Source organism: Protopterus annectens, chromosome 5.part0 (assembly GCF_019279795.1).
Source record: "Protopterus annectens isolate FY-2018-M chromosome 5.part0, PAN1.0, whole genome shotgun sequence".
NCBI lineage: Eukaryota > Metazoa > Chordata > Ceratodontiformes > Protopteridae > Protopterus > Protopterus annectens.
The window spans coordinates 119,981,429-119,997,026 of record NC_056735.1 but is presented as its reverse complement, the minus strand read 5'-3'; the positions used below and the strand labels follow the sequence as shown (position 1 = coordinate 119,997,026).

General features: G+C 36.5%; 1 protein-coding gene across 1 annotated transcript in view; it reads right to left on the bottom strand.

Annotated features, from left to right (window-relative positions):
- OCA2 (OCA2 melanosomal transmembrane protein) overlaps window positions 1–15,598 on the bottom strand; it is a 1,553,018-nt gene that overhangs the window by 663,910 nt on the left and 873,510 nt on the right. The window lies entirely within an intron of this gene.

The following is a 15,598-nucleotide window of genomic DNA, read 5'->3' as shown; positions in this document are numbered from 1 at the left end:
TGTATTCATTGAAGGGGTTGTTGCAATTGAAGTCTGTGGACATTTAACAGTTTTTAACACCATGTTTTTTAATAATTTATTAACCCTTTAAGTAATTTTCTTTAAATTGTGATTAATATCTTTCTTTTTTGGTTTTAAAAAGTACAAATATATATTTAAATACAATTTTAATATATTAATATATTTTGTCTTATGCACATGGATTATTTCATTTGGTAATATTTTTTTTTACTTTAATATTTTTTTAATTTACTTAATTGATTCAGTTTTGGGATTGGATGTATTTTTATCATATGATTTTTGTGATTGATATAAAGGGTTGCATGTGCTGGTGTAAACTGTCCATTGAAGTCCTGAATATGATATAGGACAAAAGCTCTCATCTTGCTATTAAAGAGATTTCCGTGTGCCAGGCATCGTTTCTGTTTAATTTCTGATTTAGATTCAGCTCATATTTCCATTAAATATTTGTTGTTACTCTCCAGTTAATATTTGCTTCTACAATTATCATGGAAACTATTTAGTAATAATTGTAACCTTGTTGTAAATAAAAAATTATTACTGCATAAGAATATGACTTATCCATTTCGATTATCTCTGAAAGAAGTAGAAAAACTTAGGTTAATATCAAAAATGAAATTTAAGTCAAACTCTATGGAAAACAACATAAATACAATTTTTCATATACTGTTAAATGACTTATACAGTAAATATGTATGTTGCAAAGCATTATAGGAACAATACACTCGGTTGTTAAATAGTAATGCAGTTTTTGACACACATTTCATGAACCTAGACTCATAGGTTGCTACTAGGCAGGCATTCTTAGAGACCACTGACAAGCCTAAACAACGAAACCCAATAAACTTGTAAATAAAACTAACATTAGAACTAGCTTCCCGAATCAATAGCAGACAGCCATGTTAAAAACACCAGGGGTGAATTTGTGAACTCCTATCTAGTCATTAAGACTGGTTTCAGTGGTAGATAAAGTACTGCATTCTTTGATATCTATTCTGCTGGTTTAAATATCTTATCAGCTCCAATAAATTTTAGAAAAAAGCTGAAATATGTAAATGAGCTATCTGTGGTGCTTTCAGTCTTCTGAAGGTGAAGGATGTCAAGTACAACAGAAACTAACCAGGTACTTATACCACCTGTAGTGATCCCAGAGGTGTCTCACTAACAATATAAAGCATTGCACACATGTCTTATGCAAACCAGCTAAAGGCCCTATCCCTTTACTCTGTCTCATATTGTTTATTGAGAGGTGACTTATGCCTGATCTACAAATCATTCTCTGATCCAACCCTGAGGAAAATGTTACATATTGCATACAAATTATGTGAAGGTTACACATTCCATGGATCTGAATCTTATTTGCAACTCTAACAGAACTTGCTGGAGAGACAAATTCATATCCCAAAGGCTACCTAGTCTATGAAATAAACTTCCCATCTTTGTAAAACAAATCCTGTCCCTCAGTCTCTTCAAACAGAATTTGGATAAATGGATAAGGAACTGTAAATTCATTTATGGACAGACAGTCTGTAAAATGACTCAGGGCTCCAACATCCAAAGACCCACTACCCTGATACCACCCCATCCCATATCTGCAGAATTAAGATATAATATTGTCATATCCTGGGTATTATTAGCTAGGCTTGCAAAGGTTCTTGTGCCATTAGCCTAGTAATCATCTATGAACCTATGAACCTACAGAAGTTATGCCTTTAGAAAGTGGTAGAGCTAAGCAGAACAATCTTCTTACTGTGGTTGATGCATGGTGGTCAGAGGAAAGTACATTGTCAATGAATTTACATAGATGTCAAATGACACTATCACTGTCAAAGATTGTCACATTAATGCTCAAGCAGTTGGATAGACTTGTTTGCCAAAAGAAACTATGCTATATTGTCTGACACTGAGCTTGAGTCCATAGTTAGTGTACCACGTATCGATATAGGTGGGAAATTAGTATCTGCATGGGAGTTTATAACTGTGCATAATTTACAAATTTGAGTAGCCATATGCCATCAACATTCATGTTTATACCAGAGAAATAGATGTTAAAGAAGGGTGTCCAGGACTGAGAAGAGCGGGTCTCCACTAGTGACAATAAGTTGTGTCTAAGACGTACCACTTACCCTCATTGTATACATTCTGTGAGCCAGGTGGTTATCTATCAGGTGAGATGGGGTTAATGATTAGGCAACTAAGTATATCAGCAACACCAGCATTACAGATCATGCCAAAGGACTTGGGTAAGTCTAGACAGGCAGCACTGACAGACTGGCTCTTGTCTGGGGCACGAGTAATTCTCTCAAAGAACTTGATTAGACTGAGTTGGCAGGCTGTACCCTTCAAGACTCAAAACGAGTTAGTTAGTGTCAAATTCTGCAGTTCTTCTGTATGATTTAACAAGTGATATGTGGAATCTGTGGATTTGTAGCTCCTACTGTCTGTGGAGGGGCTACCCTTGTTTAATACCACAGCTATAGCAGTTCTCCAGACAACTGGTATGTGCCTGAATAGGTTCAGGAACAGCTGAGCGCAGCTGTGTTTGCACTTGAAAAGAAGACAGCTTGGTATGTTGTTGGAGCACATAGAGCTGGAATTTTTGTTTTGGATAGTGCAGAAAGGACTTGATATAAAGGGATGATGGGGGGGTGTTTTAAGAGCACGGCAGATGCTAAACACAGGCATAGAGGGAATTCTATTGGTGCAATGAAACTATGTTTCAGTAACTAACTACATATAGATCTGCATGAGGGTCAGGAAAGCTCTAGCACTGAGTAGTGCCACCTTAAAGACTGGTTTAAAGTTTGCTATTCTGATATGTCTAAAAGGCAGACTATCTAAAAAGGAATGATGGGGTAGCAAGTGTTTTAGCCAGTATGTGGAAGCCCTGATGAGATAAGAGAAAGTTATCCCTGGTAAAGCAGGCCAGCCTATTTATTACTGCCTGCCATACTGGCATACTCTGGATTTGTCTGGAATAACATCATTTAATGTTGATAAAGTCAATCACTTTTCTTTATATTACATTTTTTGGCTCCCCACACCATCCTTACAGCACTGCTACTCAGTGTTCCACATCCATGCCAGGTCTACAGCAACTACTAAGTCCCCTGACTTACTCCATAGCCTACTGGGGCAAGGCATTGAACCTAAGGGTGTCCTGGTAGTCTTGGCCATTCACATTTCATTTGTGGGCATTTTGTATTATTATGTCCTACCCACTTTTCTGACCTCTGCCCTTTTATTTGCTAACCTCATCTGAGGGCTTCTCCCCCCCACTGGACCACATCTCCCCTTAGGGATTTATCAGCAAACACCCTCCCTCCATCCAGGGATAGGCATTCTTATCCCTCCCTGCCTGTGCCTCTGATGCCCAAGACCCCAGTTGAACCCGGGTCACCTGGGCCATAGTTAGGGCTTTATCCCTCTTGGTGGCCAATCAGTTATTTTATCATTAAACGGTGGCACCATTTATACAGATTGGAAGATGCTGTTCAAGAGGAGTGTCTTTCCTGCATGAGATACATTCATGGTGAGCATGCCCATGCCACTCTGTTCATCACAATGAGCACAGCTTCTAAATTTGCTCACTCTCACATTTGAAGACACATGGTTTATATGTATCTGGGAATATTGAGACATCAGGCGGCCTTTGTCACATCACTAATCCTTGAGCCCAGGAGGGAGCTAAGAGTCACTCTTTTCTTGTTCAGTCTGGTATGCGGCTAACTATAGATTAGCCAATAACTATCACATTGCCTTGAGTGGCACTGAAGACCTTACAGGCACAGGCGTTCAGCTAGGGTGACCCTTGCTGCGGGTGACCATAGTGGATGTAGATAAGGTTCCAGCTGTGGGAGTGTTCTTACATGGCTAATGGTAAGTCCGATGGTGACTAAGAGGTTTAAGTAGTGATTTACTTCAAATATCAGCAAAAATGAATTTAGAGTTAATGTGAGGTGGTGGTTGTGATGTGCTATTTACCAACATATGGAGGTAGTGAGAGGCTTGCTTCCACCTTGAGTGTTTATTTACCTCTCACATGTCATTTCTGCACTAAATAAGAAAAAGGGTTTGTTGATAAACTTGGGTTTTTTGTTACACTGCCTCAAGATCTGAAATGCTAAGAGGATGGACACAGAAATAGTAGAGCTGACCATAATCCCACAGTAACAGGGGAAGGTGAGTAACAAGAGTCTGGAGTAACTCCGGATTACTAAAGAAGTATGCACTTACTGTCGAATGTCTGGGGTATCTGCATGGTAGACATGCAGTAAATTAAGGACACCTATCTCGAAAAAAAGAAAACAAAACTCTACTGGAGCACTTCAAGACACGGTAAAAACAAAAAGCTAAGGTATTATAAGTGGGTCAATTATTTACAGATTCCTAATTCACTGTGTACTTAAATACACTGTGTAAAATATCTGAGGCAATAATGTTTATGACAGAATATTGCAACTAAAATGACAAAAATAATATGGCAGAGAGGCCACAGAAGGTAGCTTTATTAGTTGATTTGATCGTGTTGCTAGCGAGTAACAGTTAACCCAGCAAGTAACAAAGAAAATAAAAGACAATCTCAAAATGATCACTATAAATAGAAGCAATGCTTCTAATATCAGCTATGTATATTCCACCAGGTAACAATATTTCAACAGCAGAAGATATCATCCACTGAATAACTCACCATATTCAACAACAAAAGAGACACTTTTATAACAGGCAACCACAAGATAGACTGTCAGTTGATCAACAAAGACACTTAGTCAGAATCAATTACATTATATGGCTTTATACAGCTAATCACCTCCACCACTAGAATCCATAATAAAGATTGACAAACCCTCAACTTAGGATTGGATCCCTACCAACAAAACAAACATAATTCAAACATTTGGATGTCTGTCAGACACAATAAGTGACTACCTTCCCACCTGCAGTCACAAACTGCACTACCCAATCCAAAACCATATTGTATAACCAAATATGTAATACAACAATTTAACAAAGACATCATTATCAATACTCTGACCCAATTTGAGTGGAACACATTAAAATCCATGATACTTGATGTCACTAATGAAACTTTATTTATTCTTAACAGGGTAACCCCATACAAGTAAAAGGAGTCAAAATCAAACCCTGCACCATGACTAACTAAAGAAACTTAAAGCACATTTCAGAGAGATGAAAGACTGGCATAAAATCAGAACCATAAAATATATTCCATACATTTAGGCATCTCAGAAATCTTGCTAAATAGCATATCCGATGGATAAACAAACCTATTATACCAACTTCCAATATAAACACCAAAAGCATAAACGACAGTTTTGGTCACCAGTAAACAAAATAATACATAGTGGCCAAGCCATCTCAGTTCAACTCCTACTTTATAGAGGCAGCACTCTCTTATTCATAATAATAATTCATCCCACTTCGCCATCCTGTCCTAACCAGTCACATTCATTCTCTTTCCTCCTGGTCTCCACCTCTACTATAAGAAAACATCTACTGAAACTAAAACCGCCATCTTTAGCTGACGATCAACTTCCAATAGTGTACTTAAAATAGCAGCTGGCTTCCCCTGTATCCATACCGATAAACCAATCCATATCTGAGATATATGCCCCTTCTGTCTGGAGGAAATCTTATACCATACCACTCTACAAAGATGGCAGATCAACTGATTTTTCCAGCTATAGACCTATTGCCATCCTATCCCCACATCTAAAATACAAGAAAAATGCATACATTCCCAACTTATGCAGTGTATTTACTCCAACAATGTTCTCTCAAAAACCCAGTTTGATTTTAGACCTCACCACTGTACTACCACAGCTCTCCTCAACTTCGCCAATATCATAAACCAACATAAGAGTGATAGCAACCTGGAATCTTCACTTTTCTCAGATTTACCAAAAGCATTTGACACCAAATACAAATCCTATCAACACCTTCTTACTGGACTTTCTTCTTTTGGCCTCACCCAGCCTGTCTTTCATAGGTTCATAAGTGTATACTATGTTAACGATCAATAGGGTCCTTACAAGCCTAGCTGTGCAACCCAAATATGACCCACAGGTTTGATTTATGCAGGGGGTGATTTACTAACTGCCTCCATCATTTTAGGTAAATGGAGATGGAAGGAATCAAACCTTGTACCCTTAAGTACAAGAAGTAGCTCATTAATAACTCAGTGCATTAATCCTCCGCACTAACTCCTATAGTTTTCTGGCTGACAGGCCACAAGCAATACATACATACATGCATACAAATGTTTCAAGCATGGGCATTAAAGCCCTTCTAGCCTGCCAATATCCCAAAACACTTGTTCCCATAATAAATGTCCAGGCTGTTCTTAAAAATATCTAAACTAGTACTTGCTTTAATGTAATTTGGTAGTCTGTTCCATGCATCAGCTACTCTGTCAGAAAACCAATTAGTACACTTCTCATTCCTATAGAACCTTCTTCATAGGTTATCTGATGATTCTCTAGTACTCTTTGATAACCCCAAACATTCCCAGAGGTAGTTGTTCCTAAATGCCCTATATACCTGAATAAGATCTCCTCTTATATATCTGTAAGAGACACTGTACAAGTTCAGATACTTTAATCATTCATAATAACTTAGATTTTCACATCCGTGGATGCCCTTAGTATATTTCCACTGTATTCTTTTCAGTTTATTCATGCTTGTTCTCCTATAGGGTTTCCATATTGTTATTCCATACTCAAGTTTGGGTCTAATGATAACTAACAAACAATGACTTCATTATGTTTGATTTCCTATGCTTTATGAATCTTTTTATACAGCCTATAGTTCTATAACTATCATTAGCCAATTGGTTGATATGATTAGAAAAACTCATAGCTGAATCTATCCATATACCCCAGGTCCTTAAATGAGTCTATAGTTTCAATCACTGTGTGCTGTATTAAATATTCACCTTTCAGTTTATGTCTCCCAAATCTCATATGCTTAGTTTTTTATGTATTTATCAACATATTATTCTCCTGTTCCCAAATGGCCAATTTAGTCAAATTATTTTGCAGACATGCCTTATTTGTAACCCTTGTAATCAGTTTACCCAATTTCAGGTCATCGGCATAAAGACTGTAGAACACCTCAGATGAAAAAGTAAGGTCTGAAAGATACAATCTAAACAAGTAAGGGCCTAGTACAGAGCCCTGTGGGACACCTTGACTGTAACCAAGGACTTCACCTGTCCAGTTGGTGTGTGATACTTGCCATGTCCTGTTTGTAAGCCATGCAGCTATCCAACTTATCAAGAGTACACCAATACCTAGTTGTACTGATTTATTGATCAGTGTTTTGTGCATGACCCTGTCAAACGTTGAAGTTAAATCTATATAAATCACATCACAGCACAAATTTTCATTCATAGCTGTTATTATATTGTTATAAAACATCATGTTACAGATGGTAATAGATCTATTTTCAACATATGCATGCTGCTATATGGTTTCAAATCCCAACCTATCCAGTTCTGATAATAACTTATCCAGTATTACCTTCTCCATTATTTTTCCACAACATGAAAGTAGACTTAAGGGTCTATATGATTCTGAGTTTGTCCTACTCCCCTTTCCCTTAAAGACATGTTTAATAAGTGCATGTCTCCAGTCTTGAGGAATCTCCCCATATTTATATGACCTAGTGAATAATAGATGTAATGGCAGTGTAAGTTCTTGCTTAAGATTTCTCAGGTGATTGTTAGTTATTCCGTCTCTGCCTTGTGCTTTGTTTGGATCCAGTTTGCACAGTTCTTTTTCAATATAATCTAATTTGATTTCAGTAATTGGGGTTACCTGGATGTCACTAGGCCAACTTACCACCCCTTTTGTGGAACCAAACTGTTTTGCATAAGATTTTGTAAATATATCTTTAATCTGTTGTGTCCGAGAATAAATTTTAGAATCTGCACACAGTTTACCAATTTGTGTATCTTTACTCCTTCCACATCTTATGTATCTATAAAAAGGTTTCCTATTATGCTCAATATCTTTATATAAATTTTCTTCAAATTTTTCTTGATCTTGTCTAACACTATGCTTAATCTGTTTGTCCAGCTAGTTTATTTCACTTTTCAAAGTTGTAGTTCGACCTCTCTTCCATTTCTTATATTTTTTGTCTCTCACCTTAATCAGGTATCTTATTCTTATGGAAATATACCCCCCTGATGTTGTGTGCCTAGATCCTGATGTTAAACTTTTTTTGACTTTTTGCACTCAAACAATTTCTCTTTCAAAACTTTCCACATTTCATCTGCAGTTTTCCACTGAACACCTCACTCCAGTTAGTTTTATATAGTAACTTTTGTGCTTCCCTATAATCTGTAATTAACCTTCTGTGCATTGGCTTAGATTTCAGTTTGGCAGAATTATCTAGCAACAAATGAACCTTTATGATGCCATGATCACTACACATCAATGGTGGTAAAACTTGACTTGAAGTTACAGTAATTTCTTTGGGAACACAAACAATATCTAGAATATTCCGTCCCTGATAGGTTTTTTTTACAATCTGAAGCATTTGTTGCTGAATATACTCTGTGAATAACTTTTTTACTAATGATGTTGAATCAATATTATTCCAGTCTGTTTCTGGTAAATTTATGTCCCCAGCTAATATTATTCTTCCCTCCTGTGTTTCATGTAAGAAATGTATGAATTCCTCTAGGTCATCTGCACTTGACTTTGGTGGTCTGTATACTCCAACAATTGTTATATGTTCCAGGGTTGTCTTTATTGTCACAGTTACACAGTCTATAGTATTGGGGTTATCATTGAACATGTAATAATCACAAGTCTCATAGCTATCTTTAATCCCTATCATAACACCTCCACCTGATTTTATGTTAAAATGTCTGTTACAGTAAAAACATTTATACCCCGACAGAACTAGTTTCCAGTCATTGTTCTTTAACCATGTTTCACAAACTTTAATAACATCAATCATGTGGGAATGTAGCAAATTTTCTAATAAGAAAACTATTATTAATGCTCCTAGCATTAACAAGCATCAGAGATGCATCAAATGTTGCTATCTGTGAACTGTTACATTTTTGACCTGGCCAAAATCCTGGCTAGTGTGTCAAATATTGCAAAATATCTGCTGCAAAAGTTCTCTTCTCTGGTCTAGACAAATGCACACCATCCTGTCTGAACACATGTGTGCCCAAAAGAAGGCTTGGATGCTCTACACATTTCCATTTTTTAAAACAGGACATTTTTTCCATGTAGATGTTTATCCAAAAAATCTTTTCATTCACAGTGACCTGACTATCCTTTCTATAGCTGATTTGTGAAAAATATGTCCTAACACCAGTACAAGCTATACTATCTAGGAGGGCTGTCAGTTCCCGAGTAACAGTCAGAGAATCTTTGTTGGTGACATCATTTGTACCAATATGAATAAAAACAGATCCATACTTCCTTACATTAAGGTGTTCCAAGGCTTGTTTCACATCTTCTATTTTTGCTCCTGGCAAGCATAACACTACTCGATGTTCATATCATCTCTGCAGATATAAGTATCAGTTCCTCTAGTAACTGAATCTCCAATTACAAAAATATCTTTGATGACCGTTTCTAAAGAATCTTCAGCTTCTAATACAGTAATATCTGCTCTATCGGTTGTTACGAAGGATAGATCATCACTATTAGTCCTGTTAATCCCACTGTTTTCATTGCGTATTAAAGTCTCATCCAGCTGGCATTGTAAATCAACAGCTTGAGCCATGAAGTCAACATCTGTCTTTCTCTTCTTTTTTCTTACAGTAATGTTCTTCAATCCTTCCGCGTTCAGTTTTGATTTATTTCTTTTCACCTGCCCCTTGCCTCTTTTTTCTACCTTTTCCATTGGAAAGGTGATGCCTTTTTCTGTAGACTGAGTGTTTTCTGATAGACACATATCTTCATTCCCTGTCACCTGTGTGGTACATAACAAAGCAGAATCCTTTTTACTACGTATTCTATTTCCTTTACAGTCATTAGTCAGTTTCTTTTTCTTCCTTGTTTGTTGTGAACTTCTTTTTCTTTTTTTTGTTTCCTTCTAAACAAACAGGATCCTCTGATTGCTGAATACTTGCATCCAGAATTCCAATATTATCAAGGGTATTGCCTTGTTTCATAAGGGTTGAATGATCTTTACAGACAACATACACATCATTTTCCTAAATGTGTTCTATTTGTTCTATGCCTAACATTATTAAGTTCATCGGTCCAGTCATTAATATATGATACAACAGTTCTCCAAGCCATGCCAATTGCACATGTGCAGTCATCATCATTAAGTCGAGATTTGCTTCTAACAATGATAAGCAAATCATCCAACATTTGACAGAAGGAACAAAGATCACCAGTACTATCAGCTGTTACCTTTAAATATGCATAGCATTTATTACACTGTACAAGATATTTGTGCATTAGCAAATTGTTAATTGCATACGCATTTAAGGAATCCATATTCAACTTTAATTGAATAAAATATTGCAAAGGAAAAAAATTACACAAAGTCAGTAGCAAAGAATTCAAATGAACTTAAATGAACTTATATGACAAAAATTATACCAGCAATATCCAACTAAATAATAAAATACAATAAAGTTGTTCTGACCATACAAGTTCTGCCAGCCAGACAGAAATTGTAATTTCTTTATGTCGCACGTGCAGTAGCTTCTGCTCACTATAGCTCACAGCCGCACCTCCTTTTAATAGTGAAAATAAATAAAAACATCTCTTACTAGTCAACTCCACAACAAATCACAAACCAAGACAGGATTGTTTTGATATGCTCAGAATTTTCCTCTCTGCAGTCTGTGTAAATTTATAGCTGTCTAGGCCCCTTGTTGTGGCTAGAGCTTGCCTGTCCAAAACCTATCCCTTTCTCAAAATCAAAAGTGAAACTAAAGGTAAAACAACAAAATATGAATCAAAGTAAAGCTTGTTAATAAGCAGTCTCTTCAAACCTACAAACAGTTATAAATAGTGATAACAAATGCAATATAAATTCAAGTAAAGCTGTTCTTACCAGTCAACTCCACAACAAATCACAAACCAAGACAAGATTGTTTTGATATGCCCAGAAATTTCCTCTCTGCAGTATGTGTAAATTTATACCAATCAAATGGAAACAAAATCTCTTCTCCTTCCTACAGTCACTATCAGCATCCTACAAGGGTAAATATTAGTGCCCTGCTTCTTCAATGGTTATAAACAAATTACATACTTGGACCCACCTCTACGCGGACAACTCAACCCTTATATGTGCAGCCTCTATCCCACCCAGCATTTCAGGATTGTGATTTTAAACAAAGGTGGGACAGTTTGTCCTGTGTAGACATGCTTTGTCTAGAAGTTTCAAATACATACCTTCCACACATCTACAAGAGCGATATGACCTTGGAGTGCAGTGAAAACACACAAGCTATACTGCGCTGTGCAGAAAAACAGTATATTACCACTGTATGTGCCTATAGCATTAGTCCAGCTGGATACAACACACTTCTGTATTTTTGTATTAGGTACATTTATGCAAAGCTTTTCATGTAGTTCACAGACTTTTGAGGGGGTGTAATAAGAATGACTGAAACAGTTTGAAGATATCTGAAATAATTAAAAAGGGGAAACAGGCTTATGGAGAATCACCAAGAGAAAAGCAAAAATGGATAAGATAATGATAGAACTGAAAGAAACATCCAGAGAGAGAGACAGAGACAGAGAGAAGATCAAGGAGGAAACCACTATAGTTGCCATGCAGATAAGATGATTATCTGCAGAAGATAGAGACTGAGATAATGTTAAATAAATTTGTTAGAGTCAGACTGTAAAAATCATTGAGTTATTCAAAAACAATGTCAATCAATAACAAACAATAATGCAGGAGAACTCAAGTATCCTATATTCTAATGTACATTAGGAGGCAAAAAACCATACACAAACTTGTACAGAATTTTGTCTAGTTTATTGACAGAGGGCTCCATTTTTATACATGTCATTATCAGTTTTGCCCACCTCACTGGCGTGGTCAGTGACAGGGTCTTTACATCATAGTAACTTATGAAAAAGTGCTGAGATTGTGTTTTTCAAAAAGTCTTTTTCCCATGAGAATGTTACAGCCTTGCAAGCACCTGGTCAGTCACGATGACCTCCTGAGGATGTAGCCAATTCAAGGCTCTTAGATTAGTTCGAATACAATGGGTGCAGTTCTTCTTAAAATGCCTTCCTTTGTTTCTTGCTTGCCAGCTGGACACTATCTCTGATAGTGCGCACAAGGCTATTCTTCTGGTGGAAGCAGGAAGAAGATACACATGCGAACAGATTTATTATTTTCTAACTTTGCAAAATAATCCTTACTTGAAAGACATGAGCCAGGCTGTGCTTGAACACTGCCAAGGCCAAATTTCTGATTACACTGCAGCTTGTGCTTCAAGCAATAATATGCAAGTTTATTTCTACTATTATTCTAGTAAAACAGAATTAAATGCATTACATATCATACTACTTTTCAAACTTTGTTCTCTATTATAGATTTAAGTACATTTATTCCTAACTAAGGCACACATTTCTCTATATATTTGACCACACAGCTTATATATGTTTGAATGTTTGAATACACATCTTCCTAAGCAGCATACATTGTAAATATATTTTTCTAGGCAGCATGTATGTAAATATATTTTCTAAGCAGCATGTATAGATTTTTCTAACAGATAGTATAATGCATATTATAGACATTCTAAAGTACACATAAACGGCCAGTATTATCTTTATATTCTAATGCACTTTATAGTCAGGAAATGAAACACAGGTGCCAGTGTATGCTGAGAGGTTTAACTTTTAATGTGCTTTGCTGTTAGGAAATAAAGCATGTCTAACTTCATACAGAGTGTCTGGCTATGACATTCAATACGAGTGTTCTCAAACATCAAAAGTCATACCAGGAGGGGTGTAGTATTTCAAACTAAACAGTGCAAGCCTTGTGAGTCAGTTTGAGGTTAGAAATGCTTGGGAGAGGGTGACACTGCTGTGTTTTATAATGGCTTGGTTGTTGTTTTTGAGTAGTTAGTGAACATTGAAAACTATAGCAGAGTTTTGAAGGAGATTTACTTCTGAGCCTTCTGTAAACAAACAATAACATTTTTTGTGTTATGTTTTTTGATTTTTTTGAGAATAACAAATACAAATTGACATCTCAATAGAGAACATATCAAGAAGAAAACATAATTACCATTCAGATAACTTGATTCTCCATAGCACAGATAAAATTACTTCTGTTTGTATTATTGGCAGCCTATGCTTGTGCATCGCTATCTGCCTATCTATTGTACATAACCTTTTATATTTTAATGCAGTTTACTACTAGAACATGCAACACAGTGTCCTTTTGAGAAGTTGAAATGATGTTAGCTAAGGAACAAAGCATTTCTAACTTCATCCATACTATTTCAGGATTCCTGTTTGACTGATCTGAAGCCACACCACAGTAATTCTCCTAAACAATGAACTCTATTACACTTTTTACGGAGTAGTATGATACGATGAATGTGAGTAAACAATGAGATAAGAAAAGGGAGAGTAAAGTACGGAATCGGTAAGTAACAGTCAACCAAGGAAGGATTCATGGGAGTGCAAAAACAGTCAACTAGAAGAGAATAGTAGAACTGCGAAACAAACGCACAAGTGCAAAACTACTTAACCTAAACGGAAAAAAGCACCTGACCCGGCATGTAATGCTAAACAGTCATCAGTAAATTACAGCAACTAGAAATTAATGTAATCTTCATAAAATGGATAGCTGCGGTTCCTATTAGAATGACGAAAATGCATTTTGTCAAATGCGTTTTCATCGACACATGTAAACGAACAGGCAAAACAGCGATGCGGCTGTTCAGCGAATTCTTTCCCTGGGAAAGAAGTTACTTGACCGCTTTGTTGCTTTGCCGTGTTCTGAAGTGTAGTGTGGTCCCTTGTCTGGTATAGCTCCAGAGCGTGAATGTGCAACAGTTACTGACCTTAGGGTTAGGGTGCGGTTTAAGGTAAGTGCATATGTATGAAAGTGTTTACTGTTTATTTTGCATTAGATGTAGGGTTGAGTTACGTGTGTATGTGTTTTCAGCTGTTTACTTTTGTTTTGGGGGGGTAGAATTAGGGTTAAGGTAAGTGTGTATGTCTTTGGAACTGTTTATGTAAATGTGTGAGAGTTACTGACCTTAGGGTTAGGGTGCGGGTTACCGTAAGTGCATATGTTTTAAAATGTTTACTGTATTTTTCGTTAGATGTATGGTTGGGTTACGTGCATATGTGTATTTAGTTGTATACTGTTTTTTTTTTGCAGGGGCGGGTATAATTAGGGTTAGGGTATGTGTGTATGTATTTGGAAGTGTTTAATGTTTTTTGGGGGGGGTTGGAACAGCAATTTTTTTCCCTAGGAAAGAAATCGCTGTTCTGTGGTTTCGGCATTTTCAGCTTTTGCTGAAAATGTGTCGATGAAACATCATTCGCTGTTTTCAGCGTTCGATGTTTCAATATAGACCTGGATAGCTGCATGGCATCCAGATAGGGCATGGCAAGTATCATGTAGCAATTGTGACATCTGAGGTTACAGTCCAGGTGTTCCATGGAGCTCAGTCCTAGGTCCATATTTGTTTAGGTTGTATATTTCAAATGTATCTTTCTCATCCGTGTTGTTCTATACTTTCTGTGCAGATGACTTTAAAATGGGAAACTGATTACATCTGTTACAGGTAGATCATTTCTGCAAAAGAATTTGACTAAATTGACCTCATGGGCACAAGAAAATATGTTGATAAATACATCAAAAACAAAAGCGTATGAAATTTGGGAGCCATACAGTGAAGGCTGAATGATTAGTACTGCACACAGTGATTGAAATGGTGCATTTGTTTAAGTAAATGGGTATATGGGTAGATCCAGCTTTGAGTTTTACTGATCATATTAACAAACTGGTTAATGATGGCTATAAAACATCAGGCAATGTAAAAAGATTTATAATGTCTAGGTAATCAGAAATGAAGAAACCACTGCTGTAATGGTATATTGGTTTAAGTAACTGGGTGTATGGGTAGATCCAGCTTTGAGTTTTACTGATCAATTTAACAAACTGGTTAATGGTGGCTATGAAACTTCAGGCAATAGAAAAAGATTTATAACATCTAGGAGATCAGAAATAAAGAAACCATTGTTGTAAGTTACATCTGACCCAGATTAGAGTATAGAATAATAATAATTTGGAAACCTTATAATAAAACTAGCCCATGTAAACTGGAAAGAGTACAGCAGAACTATACCAAAGGCATGCAAGGATGTGAAAAATCAAGTTATTATGAAAGATTAACATGTCTGAACTTGCATAGTCTCTCATAAAGATAATTAAGAGGAGACATTATTCAGGTATGTAAGACATTTAGAGACAACTGCATCTGAGAATGTTTGGAGTTTTCAAAGAGGAGTAGAGAATCATCAGACAACCTGTGTAAGAGGGTAAGAGGGTATATAGGAATAAGAGATATAGTAACTGGTTTTCT